General features: G+C 50.4%; 1 protein-coding gene across 1 annotated transcript in view; it reads right to left on the bottom strand.

Moving 5' to 3' along the window:
* LOC146871493 (galactosylgalactosylxylosylprotein 3-beta-glucuronosyltransferase 1-like) overlaps window positions 1-16,162 on the bottom strand; it is a gene marked incomplete at its 5' end in the record, with an annotated part of 689,458 nt that overhangs the window by 51,707 nt on the left and 621,589 nt on the right. The window lies entirely within an intron of this gene.

Raw genomic sequence — 16,162 nt, 5'->3', positions numbered from 1 at the left:
CAAACATATGTAGGCCCTGCACCACACAGTTGGTCTACCCACCATGCCACTGGGAAACAATGGGGAGCATGACACAACAGCAAATTTACTTGATATCAATTGATACAGAGGAGCTACTCTCTGGGGACAGTCGAGCACTGCATCACTGGCATGGCACAGTCACCTACACCCGCAACTGTCCCCTGATGCCAGGGACACGGATAATGACACCTGACATGTAACTACCGGCGTTGCACGATGTGACTATGTCATGTGTGTGTCATGCGTTCCCATGAGCTTGCTGTAGTTGTTCAGTGACATGCATCTGCAGTTGCTGCATCCAACATGTGTGTGCGTGTCGATGGGCATGGCACACTATTACGCACACCAGGCCACACGTGGAATCAGATGTAACGGGTGTATGTATGCATCGCACATGGCCTTGCGAGACAAGGACATATCTGCGTAGTCTCAATGTATGTGTGATCATTCCTGACATGTACCCCTTCATGGCAAGGTGTGTGGAGTGTCCTATTTCAAGGACATGTGACCTGTGCCTCTAGTGTTCCGCAACCGGTCTGTATGATGAAACATCCTTCTCATGCACATATGTGGTTGTCTGTCACTCCTGTAATGCGTCTGCCTGTTCACTTACACTGGCCCACAGCTAGTTCCATGACATGTCATGTTGACCTTGAGCACCCACGTGTGTAGCTGACTGTTGGTAGGGGTGTCACCTGGCTGGCATACGTGTCCTGGATGCATTGCACAGTGCAGACTCTGTATGTAGCATATGTGCATTAGCTGTTGAACATGTGCTCAGTTCATTGACAGTGGTTTAGTGCTGTACTCAATCTTCGTTATTCCTTCCAAAATTCTGCAGGGCACCGCCTCTCCCCCGACCAATGCCAGACTTGGCTGCCATGAGGGAACGTGACTGTATACGCCGCTACCGCTTCTCCCAACCGTTGATTGACAACTTGACCACAAGGCTGGAACCACACCTCCAACCGCTACACAGGTATCCTACTGCACTGACAGCCAAGATGAAGGTGATGGCAGCCCTACATTTCTTTGCCACGGGTACGTTTCAATTGACCATAGCTGATGTAGGTGGCATGTCCCAGACCATGTTCAGCCATGTCCTGCATGATGTGTTAGAGGCCATGTTGTTACACCTGGATGAATTCATACATTTCCCAACTTGTGAGCAGTTGACAGGTGTCAAGGGTGAGTTCTATGCCCTGGGAGGGATGCCCCATGTCATTGGGGCCATTGATGGGACACATGTGGCTTTGGTACCACCACACGCACAGGAGGTAGCCTTCCGTAACCGCAAACATTACCACTCCATCAATGCCCTTGTGGTATGTCTTGCTAACATGATGATATCCCATGTCTGTGCCCGTTTTCCAGGATCAGGACACAATGCCTACATCATGAGGCGTAGCAGGGTGCCTGAAATGATGCTGCAGCTGCGCAACGAACGTGCATGTCTTGTTGGTGGGTATATTCTGTTAGTCCTGTATTTAGCGGTATCTTAATATCTTACTGCTTCTCCTGACCCACTTCTGTCCATGATGTTTCCATGTAGGGGACGCTGGCTATCCCAACATGCCATGGCTGATGACGCCGCTCCGCAAACCGAGAACAGCCGCAGAACATCGGTACAACGACACCCATGGGCAGACGAGGCTCGTGATTGAGAGGACTTTTGGACTCCTGAAGAGCAGATTCCGGTGCCTCCACAAGACCGGCGGCGCACTCCCATATGCCCCGGTGAAGGTCTGCAAAATCTTCCTTGTGTGCTGCATGCTGCACAACATGGCAGTGGAGAAGGCCGTGCCACTCATCCTGGATCCGGATGAGCAGGATAATCCACCCGTGGAGGATGAAGGGCTCGGGCACGGGGCAAGTGAGGATAAGGATGAGGATGAGGATGAGGACATCCGGAGTCAGCTTATCCGCAACTTCTTCTCATGATGGTGACTCCCTGTGTCTGAGTGTGCACGCTTAGAGCCTTGTGTGGCATGTGTTGCAATGTGTGTGTCGAGCTGACTGTGTGCTAAGTGACTTGGAGGTGTGCTCTGATGTGTCATTCAAGTGATGATGTCATTCCCCAAATTTCAGCGGGTACACAAATTTCATTATTAGCATGGTGACAACATAAATCCTGTAGAGTGCATGTACATGTCTGCGGATTACTAGCTCTTCGCTGACTTGTTGTGTGTCTGTCCTCCCCAGGTTCCTGCGGCTGTCGTCTGCTCATGTCATCATTGAACTCCTGCTATTCCTCATGAGTATTGCAACGTGTGCTGGATCAGAGTTACATGCACAGACATGGTGAAAAGTCATTTTGGGTAAGGAGTGCAGCAAGGCGTTTTGTGGGTGGTACGTGTTTGTGATATGTGGGGACTGCTCCTGTGCATGTTGTGTTACCGTGCATACATGTCGACTCACCATGGGCCACCTGACGTGTTGCATGGCTCCCATGAATTGATAGTCACCCTTCCTGACAGTCATCTGTCATGGATTGTGGATTCTGATGAAGGCATCAATGTGTGTATAACGTCCCTCAGGAACATACGGGATGCCAATGGTGGACATGGTGTGGGACATCCCCATATGAGGCTCAATGGGGAATTGTACACTCTCCGTGTGCAGCAAGGGGTGTGAGGCTCAACCCCTTCACTTGTGTGCCAGCTCAGTAGGATTTACCACATCTGTGTGTTGCAGGGGGTGTCCAGTGTAGGTCACACATGGTCAGCCGAATGACCTGTGATTCTGTTCCAATGGATGCAATTCCATTGGTGTGAGGCGGAGTAATAAAGGTGTTCATCACACTCCAAGGTGCCTCGTCTCTGTCAATGCAGGTTTCTTGCCACTTGGCATGCGGCATCTCTGGCATACTTGCTATCGATAATGCATAGGAGTCCATGTGTAGTCTAGCGACATGCATGCAGTTGCTCATGGATTAGGCTCTCTATTGGGCATGAAGTACATGGTCGTGTATGTTTTTTAGCAAGGTCGACCACACAATGGGCCATCACCAGCTGCTGAGGGTGTGTCTCCTGTGCGCAGGTCGCCCTTCAGTTTCCTGATCCGGTGTAATGGCTCTTTGGTGATTGTGCATGCATTGTCTCTGGGTGTGCCATGTGACACTGGACACTTCTTACTCTACACACGCGCCTGTTGCAGTTGTCCTTCTGACATCCTAGTCTTTGTGTGCAAAATGGGGCACTTTTCAGGGAGATGGCGCCTGCTGCTGCGGGCCCTGCACAAGCACCCAGTGGCCACACACACGAGATGGTGTGCATCATGTTTGGCTCGCTCACATATGCCATGCTAGTCCACAGCATCTGTACCTCATGCTACAACGCCCTCTGCATTATGCACATGATCCACAGATAGATCCACTCCAAGTTACAACAGACCATCCCCCAGGTCCATGACAACATCCATCTCATATACTGCCCTGCCCTCTACGGTGCAAGTACATCCGCACTCCCAGGAACCTGGTCCACTTCCAGGGGGCATCTGCACACCTCTGCTTCTACACCCTGCGCCCCAGCCACCTCACCGTCCACCATAGATAGCTGCAATGGATCACTGTCTGCTGCAGGATGACCTCCACACTCCCCACCCACACTCAGGAGGCAGTCCACAACCCCGACCCCAAACCAACCTTGTACGTCTGTCATCCTAGATTCCGTTGGGCCATCTCCGTGCATCCAACCTTGCCCTGGCCACCGTTCTTCACATCCACCGTACTCCAGCATACAGGACATTGTTCTCCCACCTGGCCACACATACCTGGGACTCCCTCCACATGGGCCATGACCTCTACGCCTTGATGATGATCTCCCAAATAGGTGTGTCCGCACAGTTTAGCAAGCCCCCCCTCAGCAGCCAGAGGCCATCACAGGTGTGTGTTGTGCTCCATGCCTACATTGAATGATACCTTGTGACCCATGTGTGTCCTGTACCAGACTCTGATCCCAGGGTATGGATGGCTGGAGTTAGTTCAACACCCAGGCATAGCTAGACATTTCCACACACATATGTCGTTGAATAATGCAAAATGACAGCAACATCTCATGTGCAGAACAATGTGAATTTATTTTTGGTGGGGTGAGTCTTTTGGTAGATGTGCCAAGGTGCTCTACCGGGGGAATAGAATCCAAAGTTCACAGGGGGAGATGGCATCCTTGTCAGTTGGAGTCATCAGAGTCCAGACCACAGTGTTGGTCATCATTGGTCAGACTGTGACCAGCAAGTCCATGTGGCAGAGAATGTCATTGGGTGAGGTGCTGCTGTTGCACCAGAGGGCCAGGTGCCAGGCCAGGTGACCTGGGAGATGGGGATGGTCCGCTGACTCTCACGGTCTTTTACGTGGACGACCCACCTTCCTCCGGGGACCCTCAGATGCAGGCCTTGACGATGTCAGGGACGCTCCGTCAGACGAATCCTCCTCCTCCTCGTCCCTCCCTGTGTCTGGTGCTGGTCTACGCCTGGTGGTACAGGGAGGGTTTGCCAGGCTTTGGGCGATCTGACGGAGTGATTGGCTCACGTCCCTGTGCACCACCAGGAGCACAGGGGCGCTCGCCTCCTCGACCAAGATACTGGTGGCGCATGGTCACTTGCGGAGTCCTCCCACCACATAAACTTCCTAGAACTCACTGCAGGTTTATACGCCCTAATCAGTTTCAAACAATGTCTCCAGGGCAGGTCCGTTCTCCTCAAAATGGACAACATTTCCGCAGTTTCCTATATCAATCGCCTCGGCGGTACGAAATCAGCGGACTTGTCGGCTTTAGCCAAAAAACTCTGGATGTTCTGCTTAGAACACAAGATTTCTCTGAAGGCAGAATACCTCCCTGGGAAGTCGAATATCTCAGCGGACTGGAACTCGAGATTCCTCTCAGACAGGACCGACTGGAAACTCAATGCAAACATCTTCAATACTCTCTCTCTCTTTTGGGGTCCTCTAGAAGTGGACTTGTTTGCCAGCAGACTGTCTTTCCAGCTCCCAAAATATTTCAGCTGGATGCCAGACCCGGGTGCTCTGGCAGTAAACGCATTTCTTCAATGTTGGTCGAACCTCCAGGGTTACGCTTTTCCCCCCTTTGCCATGATTCAAAGAGTCCTCCAGAAAGTCACATCGGACCAGTGCTCCCTGATTCTGATAACTCCATTCTGGCCGTCTCAGGTTTGGTTTCCGACCACCCTGGAACTTTCTTGCGACTTTCCCTTCCTCATTCCTGCGAGCAAGGGTCTTCTCACCAACGCGGACGGAGAAGATCACCACCTAATCTCTTCAGGGAATTTGAACCTTCTTGCTTGGAAAGTGTCAGGCAATCCAACGAACTGTCTGGCCTTTCGACATCAGCTTTTTCTCTCCTCGGGGAATCTTGGGCACCCGGAACACACTACAGATATAACAACATCTGGAAGAAATGGGTTTGTTGGTGCATGGAAAGGAACTTGGATCCCTTGGAGGCTCCCATCGTCAATATAGTTAATTTCCTTGTCGAACAATTCGATAGAGGTTTAGCCTATAGGTCGATTAACTGCTACAGATCAGCTATCTCTGCTGGACATTCCCTTGTCAACGGTAAGACGGTAGGTAAGAACAATATCGTTTGTAGAGTGATGAAAAGTATTAGACTTAAAAGACCACCCAAATCAAAGTACCAATACAGGTGGGATGTGAAAGCTATCCTAGATCTTTTCTCCTCTTGGCCAGATAATGCCCTCCTAAACAGGAAATATCTATCGTTTAAACTCGCTACCCTTCTTTGTTTAATCTCCTGTCGTAGAGTTTCAGATGTGAGATGCCTTGATATTTCGTATAGATCCTATGATATGTTTGGAGTTAAGTTTGACTTGTTCAGAAGGACTAAAACCATGTCTGATTCGATTTATTATCCCCGCTTCGACCTTTGTAAGAAGTTGTGCGTCATAGACTGCATGAGAGAATATGACTTGAGAATGAAAGACATTCGTCCTTTGGATGCAAACCAACTCCTTTTATCTTTCGTTAAACCCTTTAGACCAGTTTCTTCTTCCTCTATAGCTAGATGGGTCAAGTCTGTTATGAATGTGGCCGGCATTGATCTCTCTAAATTCCAAGCTCATTCTCTCAGAGGTGCTATGGCAAGCAAATCCTTTTGGTCTGGTGGCAACTTGGATCTTATTCTTAAAGCTGCTGATTGGTCTAATGCTTCAACTTTTGCTCGTCATTATTGTAAACCTGTAGAACATATGTCTGATGTGGTACTTCATGGCTACCAACATGCATAATGTAGCCTCCGGTCTTGTAATGAAATTGCGATTCTCCTATTAACATGACCAGAGAATCTGGATTTCATTAAAGACACGGAGGCTATCATTATCCCACCCTTCAGTTTGATTTGCTGATATCAGTTCATGCTTTGCAATTACATTTGCTTTTTATTTCATTTTTTGACATTTACTCTCTTTTCAGATAATTCTGGATAATCTCCATCCTCCAGTCTTCTTCGCTTCGGATCGATTGTTTCCTTCATCTTCTGGTTCATCATGGATCTCATCTTTGGACTTTTATCTACTCGTTTGCATTTAAAAGAGGCAGTCTGTTTGTGCCTCATGCCACTTGTTCCCTACTCTGTACATTCTAGAACTTTTCTTGTTTATGATGTAGTGCGGCTGTCTGTGACTGCATTAAAGGATTAATGCATAATGATAGCCTCCGTGTCTTTAATGAAATCCAGATTCTCTGGTCATGTTAATAGGAGAATCGCAATTGGCTCACGTCCCTGTGCACCGCCAGGAGCTCAGCCAGTCTTGCCTCCATCCGTCCTTGGTGTTGTTGATGACTGGCATGATGCTCGACCTGCAGGTTCTTTATCTCATCGAGGGTCCCCTGCATCCCGGAAAGAATGGACACGACCTGGTCTATGCCTCTGGATTCACGCCGGTATGAGTCCAGAATGTTGCGTATGTGTGACATACTGTGGTCCTGAGCTGGCTGGTCAGGTTCGCGCCTCCGCCTGCCTCCACTCCCACCACCCCAGCCCACACAAGCCTGGCCTGCCGTTGTGGGAACATCGGGTCTACGGGACCCCTGAGGGATGGCATTTGCAGGGTTGCCTGCCTCCTCCTGGGTGCCCTGAGAACCTTGTCACTCCTGGTCAGACTGGCTGTGTTGTTCAGTGCGAGCAGGGCTCCTGGGTGTCTCCTGGGATGTGGCAGGAATGGGGGTGGGGGTTGGCACAGATGTACCTGACGCAGGTGCTGCAGAGGCTTGTACACCAAAGGGGCCAGGTTGGTCGTTGTCATCCACGGAGTGGTGAGAGTCGTCGCTGCCGGTGGGATCGTCTTCACGCGGTGCCTGGGACTGTGATTCTTCCCCCCCAGTGTTGGGGGGAGATCGTCGACGTTGCCCTGTGTGTGAGAGAGAGACAATGTTAATGCTGTTTCATGCCACATCCATGTTTCATACATATTCAAGTTGACACAGTTCACCCAGGCAGTTGGATGTCCCTAGCATTCCTCTCAGTGTTCACTTGGGGATGGGCATGTTGCGGGGGACAGATTGGGATGTTCTCCTGAGTGTGTGACCTGTAGATAGTTGGCTCTGATGCATACTTGGCTCTGGATTGGTCTTGTTGTGTCACATGTCCATTGTGGGAGTGTGTGAATCCGTTGTCTGCCCCGGGGGGGGTGTGCTTGTGTTGGGGGGGGGTGTGACCGGGCGTGCTGTTGTGTGTACAGTGAGTTGTCATTGGGTCTCCCAGGTGATGTGTGTGTCCCCTCATGGTGCATGCTGGCATGACAGTGTGTGTGAGTTCCTGTGCTAGATACCTGTGCTTGTGGAGTTGGTGTTTGGCTGTACAGTGGTCCCAGGAGGGCCTTGTGCTGCATACAGCAGGGCCCAGTGTCAGCTACCTTGTCAATACTTTGCCAGTCCCTGTGCATTGTGCATGGGTATGTACCTATGCCATATGGGCTGAGGACACTGTTGTCTGCGTCTCATTTTGACAGTGTGTTGTGTGGGGCCCAGCCTCCCGGACATCCAGTCTTGTGTTTGTGGTTGTTGTAGCCTTGGATTTGTGATGGGTGAATGGTGATGTTAGTGGCATGGGTGTGGTTTTTGGGTGTGGTTGTGTGCGGTGAGTGCTTGGGGGTAGGTGCGTGCATTTGTTGTGGTTGGGGTGTGGATGCCATCCGCCCCAAGTTACGTGAGTTGTTTGTGTACTCACCAGGCTCTGCGACTCCTTCGACTCCGTGTAGTCCCACCGGCGGTAGCATGGCCATCACCTTCTCCTCCCAGGGATGGTAGTGTACGGGTCTGCGGGGCGGCCCACCTCCAGTGATGTTGGTCTGGGCATGTTCTTCATTCATTTTCCTCTTGACCGCCCTGCGCAGATCGTACCACCTGGCTTGGCATTCATGCCTGGTCCTTTGGACGGGCGCAACAGCATTCACCTTGTCGACAATCCTCTGCCACATGGCTGATTTTGCAGCTATGCTGGTCTGTCTGATCAATGTTCCAAACAGCTGTAGCTCGACTCTGATGACTTTATGACAAGGAGCTCCAGCTCCGCCGTGTTGAACTTTGGATTCTTGTCTGTGGGCATGATGTGGGGTGTGGGTGTGGGTGTGGATGGTTGTGGGTGTGTGTGTGTGAATGTGAAGAGGGGGATGTTTGTGGAGGTGGTTGTGTGAAGGTGTGTGAGTGAAGGTGTAGCGAAGGTATGAGTTGTGTGGGGTTGTTTGTCAGTGGGGTCTGGCAGCAGTGGGTCTGTTGCAAAGGCTCATGGGTTGTGTGTGTGGGCCCTTTTTATTGGTCCATTTTTGGGTGTGGCTGTGTTTGAATTTTGGTGGGTGCATTATAAATGGTGGTTGTGATTTTGGGCCTCTGTTTGCCTGTTTGGATGTGCCAGGTCAGTCTTTGAGATGTATTTCTTCATGTTGACGTGTTGTTGTGCGAGTCGGATTGACCCTCCTTGTGCTGTTCTACAGTGTCCTGGTTCTGTAAGAGTATTTTTTGCGTAGGTACGATCCGTACATACGCGATGCTGGGTGAGGGGGCTGGGGTACGGTGTTGGTGTGCGGCGCATACATGCGGTGCAGGGGTACGGTGCGTACATGCGGTGGGGTCTGGGGGTACAGTGCGTACATGCGTTGCAGGGGTTCGGTGCGTACATGCGGTGGGGGGCTGGGGGTACAGTGCGTACATGCGGTGCAGGGGTACGGTGTGTACATGCGGTGGGGGGCTGGGGGTACAGTGCATACATGTGGTGCAGGGGTATGGTGCGTACAAGCGGTGGGGGGCTGGGGGTACAGTGCGTACATGCGGTGCAGGGGTACGGTGCGTACATGCGGTGGGGGGCTGGGGGTACAGTGCATACATGCGGTGCAGGGGTTCGGTGCGTAAATGCGGTGGGGGGGCTGGGGGTACAGTGCGTACATGCAGTGCAGGGGTACGGTGCGTACATGCGGTGGGGGGCTGGGGGTACAGTGCGTACATGCGGTGCAGGGGTACGGTGCATACATGCAGTAGGGGGCTTGGGGTACAGTGCGTACATGCGGTGCAGGGGTACGGTGCGTACATGCTGGGGGTATGGTGCGTACATGCGGTGGGGGCTGGGGGTACAGTGCGTACATGCGGTGGTACGGCGCGTACATGAGGGGGTGCTGCGCGTACATGGGGGGTATGGCGCGTACAGTTGCGGGCCTGGGGTGCAGTGCGGACAGGGTGTTGAACGGTGCTGACATATTTGGGTGTGGGGGGGCTGTACGGCTCGTACACGGGCATGAGTTTACCCGTATACATGTGTGCTACTGCGTTGTCTCCACATGGGCCTTTTTACGTGCGATTGTGTATTCGGACGGGCGGTCGGGATCGTACTTGCGCGCTCGGACTTGTGTTTTACGATTTGTAAGTGAAACTGTCCGGCTCACTTTCGTACACTTTTCCCGACGATATTCGGACGTGGACACTTTCCGACGCACTCTCGTAGACTTTTCCCAACACTACTCGTAGTTCTTTTTCAAGTCCCAATCGTACTTGGCAGTTTGTACGGTACTTGTGCGACTCATACGTAAAAAAATACGGGTCGTACGCAAATTATTTTTACCGGATCAGAATCGGCACCAGAATGTTAGCAATCTAGTTGTTCAATGGGATACTGTTGAGAGGCAGATGCCAGGGGCACGGACTCTGGAAATTGAAGGCAGGTAGTAGAGTGCAGAGGCAACAATTTGACCACACTGGGCAGGCAGGAAGGGCAGTGGCAGCACAACAGACTATGGAGGGCAGTGGAAAGGGGGGCAGGGGCAACAAACCAACAATACAGGACTGGCAAGAGAGGCTGTGGCAATATAATAGACCATTGTGGGCAGAAGGAAGAGGCAGTGGTAGTACAACCATACATGCCAACAGACCCGTTTCAGCCAGGAAACGTCCAATGTTTTTAAGCTCAAATGGGCTTTATTTGATCTGTCTCCTGTCTACAATCTCCTCTTTTTCAATGTAACTTAAAGGGGAAAATCAATACCCCAGTTTTTTTTCAAAATCTCCCTCTTATCAAGTTCAAAATGTTCGCACGTATGATTTGATTTGAGATTTGAGATTGTACTTATAAAGGGCAGCTATCACTCCGCAAGGAGTATCTTGGCGCTAGCGTCATACAGCGATGAGAGAAAAAGGATATTGACCTGCTAAGAGTGATTAGATCAGAGCAAGACAGCAGTCCTCCAAAATGCTATAGATCCAGGTTTTAAGTTCTTTCCTGAATGAAAGTTCAGTGTTGCAAAGTTTGATCTGAGCTGGGAGCTTATTCCAAGCTCTAGCGCCCAGGAAGGCCAGGGTTCTTGCCCCTTTTGACTTGTATCTAAAGTAGGGCAGTTTAAGAAGATTAGCCAAAGAAGATCTAAGCACCCTAGTAGTGGTATATGGGGTAAAGCGTGCAGACAAAAATTTGGGACCAACTTTCATTTTTGCCCTATATGTAACAAGAAGAACCTTAAAAAGGATTCTTTTGGGAATCGGAAGCCAATTAAGTGTATTCAAGGCTGCAGAGGCTGAAGATTTTCTAGGGAGCTTGAGCACCAGGCGGGCTGCAGCATGCTGCACCACCTGGAGCTTCTTTAAAACTGACCTATTGACTCCAGCCAAGAGGCCATTACAATAGTCAATGCGAGAGAGTATCAGGGCTACTGCAACGGACTTTCTTGCAGACAGAGGAAGAAACTTAAACATTTTTTTTTAAAGATTTAATTAGGGTGAAACATGTGCCTGCAACTGTTTTAGCATGGGGAAGGAAACAAAGAAAGTTGTCAAATTGAACTCCTAAGTTCCTGACCACCTTCACAACCTCGGGAGGTGGGGTTGCTCCATCAGGTCACCATTTAGACGGCTGGAAGGAGACATCCAGCCCTATAGGGAGAATCTCCATTTTGTCCGTGTTACACTTCAGATGATTGTTCAACATCCATTGAAGGACGGCAGTCAAACACAGTTTGAAGTTCATTTCAGCCTGCGTGGAGTCATTCTCCAAGGAGATAATCATTTGGGTGTCATCTGCATATGACATGTACGTATGGTACATTGGATCATGGTAGGCAGGAGGAATTGGGGTAGGGACATGGACTTGGATAACAGAGGACAGGAGGGACATGGAGAGGTGCACCAAACTGACCCTACAGGGCAGGCATCAGGGTTTGCAGCAGCACAATACACCACACAGGGCATGAGGGACGGGAGTGCAGCACAACAATCCATAGAAAGCAATAGGGAGGGGACAGGACCATGCACATGGACAACAGAGAACAGAGGGGAAAGAGGCAATGGTAGCTAGCTGACCATAATGGACAGACAGGAGAGAAAGCTGCAGCATAACAGACCATAAAGGGCAGGAGGGACGGATCAGGGGCATTACAATGGAACAGACAAGCCAGGAGGGAGGGAATAGGGGTCTGCACATGGAAACAGAGGGCTGGGGGCAAGGGGGCAGGGCAGGAGCAGCAAGATGACCATGGAGGTCAGGCAGGATGGGCACTAGAAACAAGACACACCATGGAGAGCAATAGTGAGACTGTGATGGCATACACACAGACCATGGAGGGAAGGTGGGAGGGGGTAAGGGGCAGCTAGCTGACCACACAGGGAAGGTGGGAGGGGCCATGGCAGCACAGAAGACCATGCATGGCAAGCGGGAGGGTTAGTGGCAGCACAATGGCTATGATGGGCAAGAAGGAGGGTGCAGGGGCATGCACAAAGGACCATGGAGGATAGAAAGGAGGGTCAGGACCCAGGCACAGACAAGAGAGTTCAGGGGAAGGGGCCTCACAACAGACCACACGGGGCAGGCAGGAGGAGCAGTTGCAGCACAACAGTCCAGGGAGGACAGAAGGGTGTGGCAGTAAAATGGACCATGGAGGACAGGAGGAAGGGGATAGGGGCATGGCATGTGGACAGGCAGGGTGGAGGTGGCAGGGACAGGTTACAGTCATCTGACAATGCTAGGCAGGTGGGAGGGGAGTGGCAGCTCAACAGAACACTCAGAGTAGATAGGAGTGGCAGGTCCATGGAACATGGTGGGCAAAAAGGATGGAGCAGGGGCATGCACAAAGACATCGGAGGGCAGGGGGAAGGAGAATAGGGACAGCAAGCTAAGCACAGAGGCTAAGCAGGAGGTCAATGATGGGCCATAGAATTGGGCAATGGAAGGCAGGAGGAGTGGACTGGTACATCATGCTAAATGGAGGGCAGTGGCAGCACATCAGACCATGCATGGCAGGAGGGAGGAGGCTAGTCCATGGATTCATAAACAGAGGATAGGGAGGAGGTGGATGGGGCAGCAAGCTAACTGTTCAGAGAAGGTGGGTATTAGGAACTTTATTGTTTTTAAAATGTGTGTCTGTGCGAACTACTTAAAATATGAACAAGTATGCAGCATTATCTCACTTTTATTCAGGAAGAAGAGGACGTTTGTGACTGTGACTCCAGGATCACTTGGCAGAAACACCCCCTGACCCTCCACCCCCCATCGCAAAATGTAATGCCCGTGAAAAGGGTAGATGGACGCAGTGTTATATAGAACATAGTCCTGAGAGCACGATTGAAAATGAAAACTAGATATAGTATATGGTATAAACTATTCACCAAAAAATGTGTTATAAGATGAACCGGGGTGTGAAATATAATATGCAATACATTGTATGCAATGAGAGATTCATTGGAGAGCGTGAGATAGCACAGGCACTAGCGCGTGCTATGCGATATGCGCCTTGGAGTGTAATATGCACAGGGCAGTGTTGTGTAACCTAACTAGTCTCTAAAGTTGTAATATAAAATATGTGCTGGGGAGTGTAATGTTGCATATGCACTGTGACAAAGATATGGATCCCAGATTGTAATATGTATGGCATAGCGCTGTGCGTTATAACATAGGCATCGAGGAAGGCACGTTAGATGGGGCAATATAACCCGTGCGAAGGCAAGTGTGGCATGACATATTCACGGGGTGGTGTTACAGTGCACATGGGCTAGAGAGTGTCATAGCATACGCACTAGCTGGTGGAATACAACCCAGAGGTGTGTGGCACTCGGCGGGCACTGGTGGGTGTAACACAGCATTGGGCTCAGCCAGGAGCATGCTGTGACTCTCAAGTGAGGTTCGTCTCCTTTCTAGAGAGTAAAATAAAAAGTATTACACATCCGGCGGTGGATGTGTGTTTTATTAACCGTGAGGGGGGTATCTTGCATAGTTTGGTCGAATTTTTGTCAAATCCCCTTTGAATGGCTTGGTGTGCGTGTGTATTAAATGTGCCCGTCAATAGCTACCCATGTTTGTATAAATAAACGACAAGGGTGTCTACTTGGAGAGTACCCACCGGCGGGGGCGCCGGGATTAGGCACGGTAGGGCGTCAGACATGTCAGAGCTTCACTAGCGGTGTAAATACATTCCACATGGATTCATTGTATGCAGTCACCTTTTAATGAATATCACGCAAATCGTCATGGTGATAGGTACATACGGTTTGTCCAGCATGTCCTAGGTGTTTCTATAAATATATTTAAAAAATAATAATAATAAAAAACAAAGGCCGGCCCCGGGGGATGGGGTCCCCGGGGCCATATGTGGCCTGAGGAGGGGCAACGCAGCCCCCCTCCTAAAGAATAAAAAAAAAAAAAGGCCATGACCCGGGGGATGGGGTCCCCGGGGTCGATTAAGGCCTTGGGAGGGGGGCCACGCGGCCCCCTTCCACATTAATTTTTTTCAACAAAAGAAATTAGGGTGCAGGCCCAGGGGGATGGGGTCCCCAGGGCCAATAAATTAGAAAAAGAAGGGGGGCCACACAGCCCTCCTTCTTAAAAAAATAAAATAAACAAAAAAAAAGACTGGCATCGCACCGGAGGCCATGCCCCCTCCTTGCAGCACTCTGCAAACGCGCCCCCTGGCCAGTTGTAAGTTGGGGAATTAATTCCCCTTCAATACTGAGGGTCCCTGAGGGCCAACTAGCCCAACAGGCATCTCCAGTATGCGCCAGGGAGCTGCTTTGCAGACAGGTGTTCTGAGGCCATGCCCCTTTTTACACCTCTATGCAACGCAGCTCTGTGGTGCTTACTGGAGGTACCTAGTGGGCTAGTTTGACCCTAGGGACCCTTAGGATTCAAGGGGACTTAATCTCTCAACTTAGAGCGGCCACAGGGCGCGTTTACACAGTGGTGAAGGGAGGGGACGGGGCCTGAGGTTACGTGTGCAAACGCGCCCTGTGGCGCGTTTTAAGTTGGGGAAATAATTCCCTTTCAATCCTGAGGGACCCTGGGGGCCAACTAGCCCACCAGGTGCTTCTAGTAAGCGCCACTGCTCTGCGTTGCAGAGAGGTGGTGCAGGCCGTGCCCCTTTTAACACCTCACTGCAATGGTGCTTACTGGACATACCTAGTGGGCTATTTTGCCCCTAGGGACCCTCAGGATTCAAGGGGACTTAATCTCCCAACTTAAAACGGCCACAGGGCGTGTTTACACAGTGGGGAAGGGAGGGGACGGGGCCTGAGGTGACGTGTGGAAACACGCCCTATGGCGCGTTTTAAGTTGGGGAAATAATTCCCCTTCAATCCTGAAGGCCCCTGGGGGCTAACTAGCCCACCAGGTGCTTCCAGTAAGCGCCACTGAGCTGCGTTGCAGAGAGGTGGTCCAGGCCGTGCCACTTTTTACACCTCTCTGCAACGCAGCTCTGTGGCGCTTACTGTAGGTACCTAGTGGTCTAGTTGGACTCTAGGGACCCTCAGGATTCAAGGGGACTTAATCTCCCAACTTAAAATGGCCACAGGGCGTTTTTACACAGTGGGGAAGGGTGGGGACGGGGCCTGAGGTGACCTGTGCAAACACGCCCTATGGCGCGTTTTAAGAGGTAGTTTTAATCCCCTGCCCTATTATATACTAGGGGCTTACAGAGGAGGTCATGCTAATCGCAGGGGGACCCCAATGCATAGTGTTCCCTAGTGTATGTAGGTGTTTTCACTGTATTCTGAGTGTCTTTTAACATAGCACTGGCTCTAGGACTGGTTAGTCAGACTCAGTTACCACCAGTATCCGTCTGAAAAAGTTGAGGGTACAGGATGATTTTGCAACAAGGCTTCTTTCTGCTCTTCCGTTTGTTCTTTCTGCACGTTATCCTTCTTCCTGCATTTTTCTTTGTCTTTGAGGACTTCTGTTGCTTCTTACTGCATTTCTTTTTTTTCTTTCTGTGCATTTTTTCTTCTTTCTTCACATGTCCTATCTCTGTAGGCATAGTTGGAAATTAGCATTTAAAAAACCTTTGAAATTCACTGAAAAAAACATAGGTTTCAGGCACGTTATAGTTAGGATTTAGCATTTAAAAAACCTTAGAAATTCACTGAAGAAACCAGAGGTTTCAGGGGCGTTATAGTTAGCTGGACTTTTCACTCGTACAAAACCATTAAAATTCCCCCGTTATAGTTAGTTCAGCTACCTATAACTCGCGCGCCCGCAATGCACTGCTGATGACGTCACATATTACATCACTCATGACATGGTCAGTGACATCACTCATGACATCACCGATGACATCTCAAATGAGATCACTGATGACATCATCCTTGTTTAGAGTGGCAGACCTCCTCTCCCCCTAATATAAACTTTGATACACACATTCAAGAATAGAA

Source organism: Triturus cristatus, chromosome 1_1 (genome assembly GCF_964204655.1).
Source record: "Triturus cristatus chromosome 1_1, aTriCri1.1, whole genome shotgun sequence".
Taxonomy (NCBI): Eukaryota; Metazoa; Chordata; class Amphibia; order Caudata; family Salamandridae; genus Triturus; species Triturus cristatus.
This window is presented reverse-complemented; position numbering and strand designations above follow the sequence as displayed.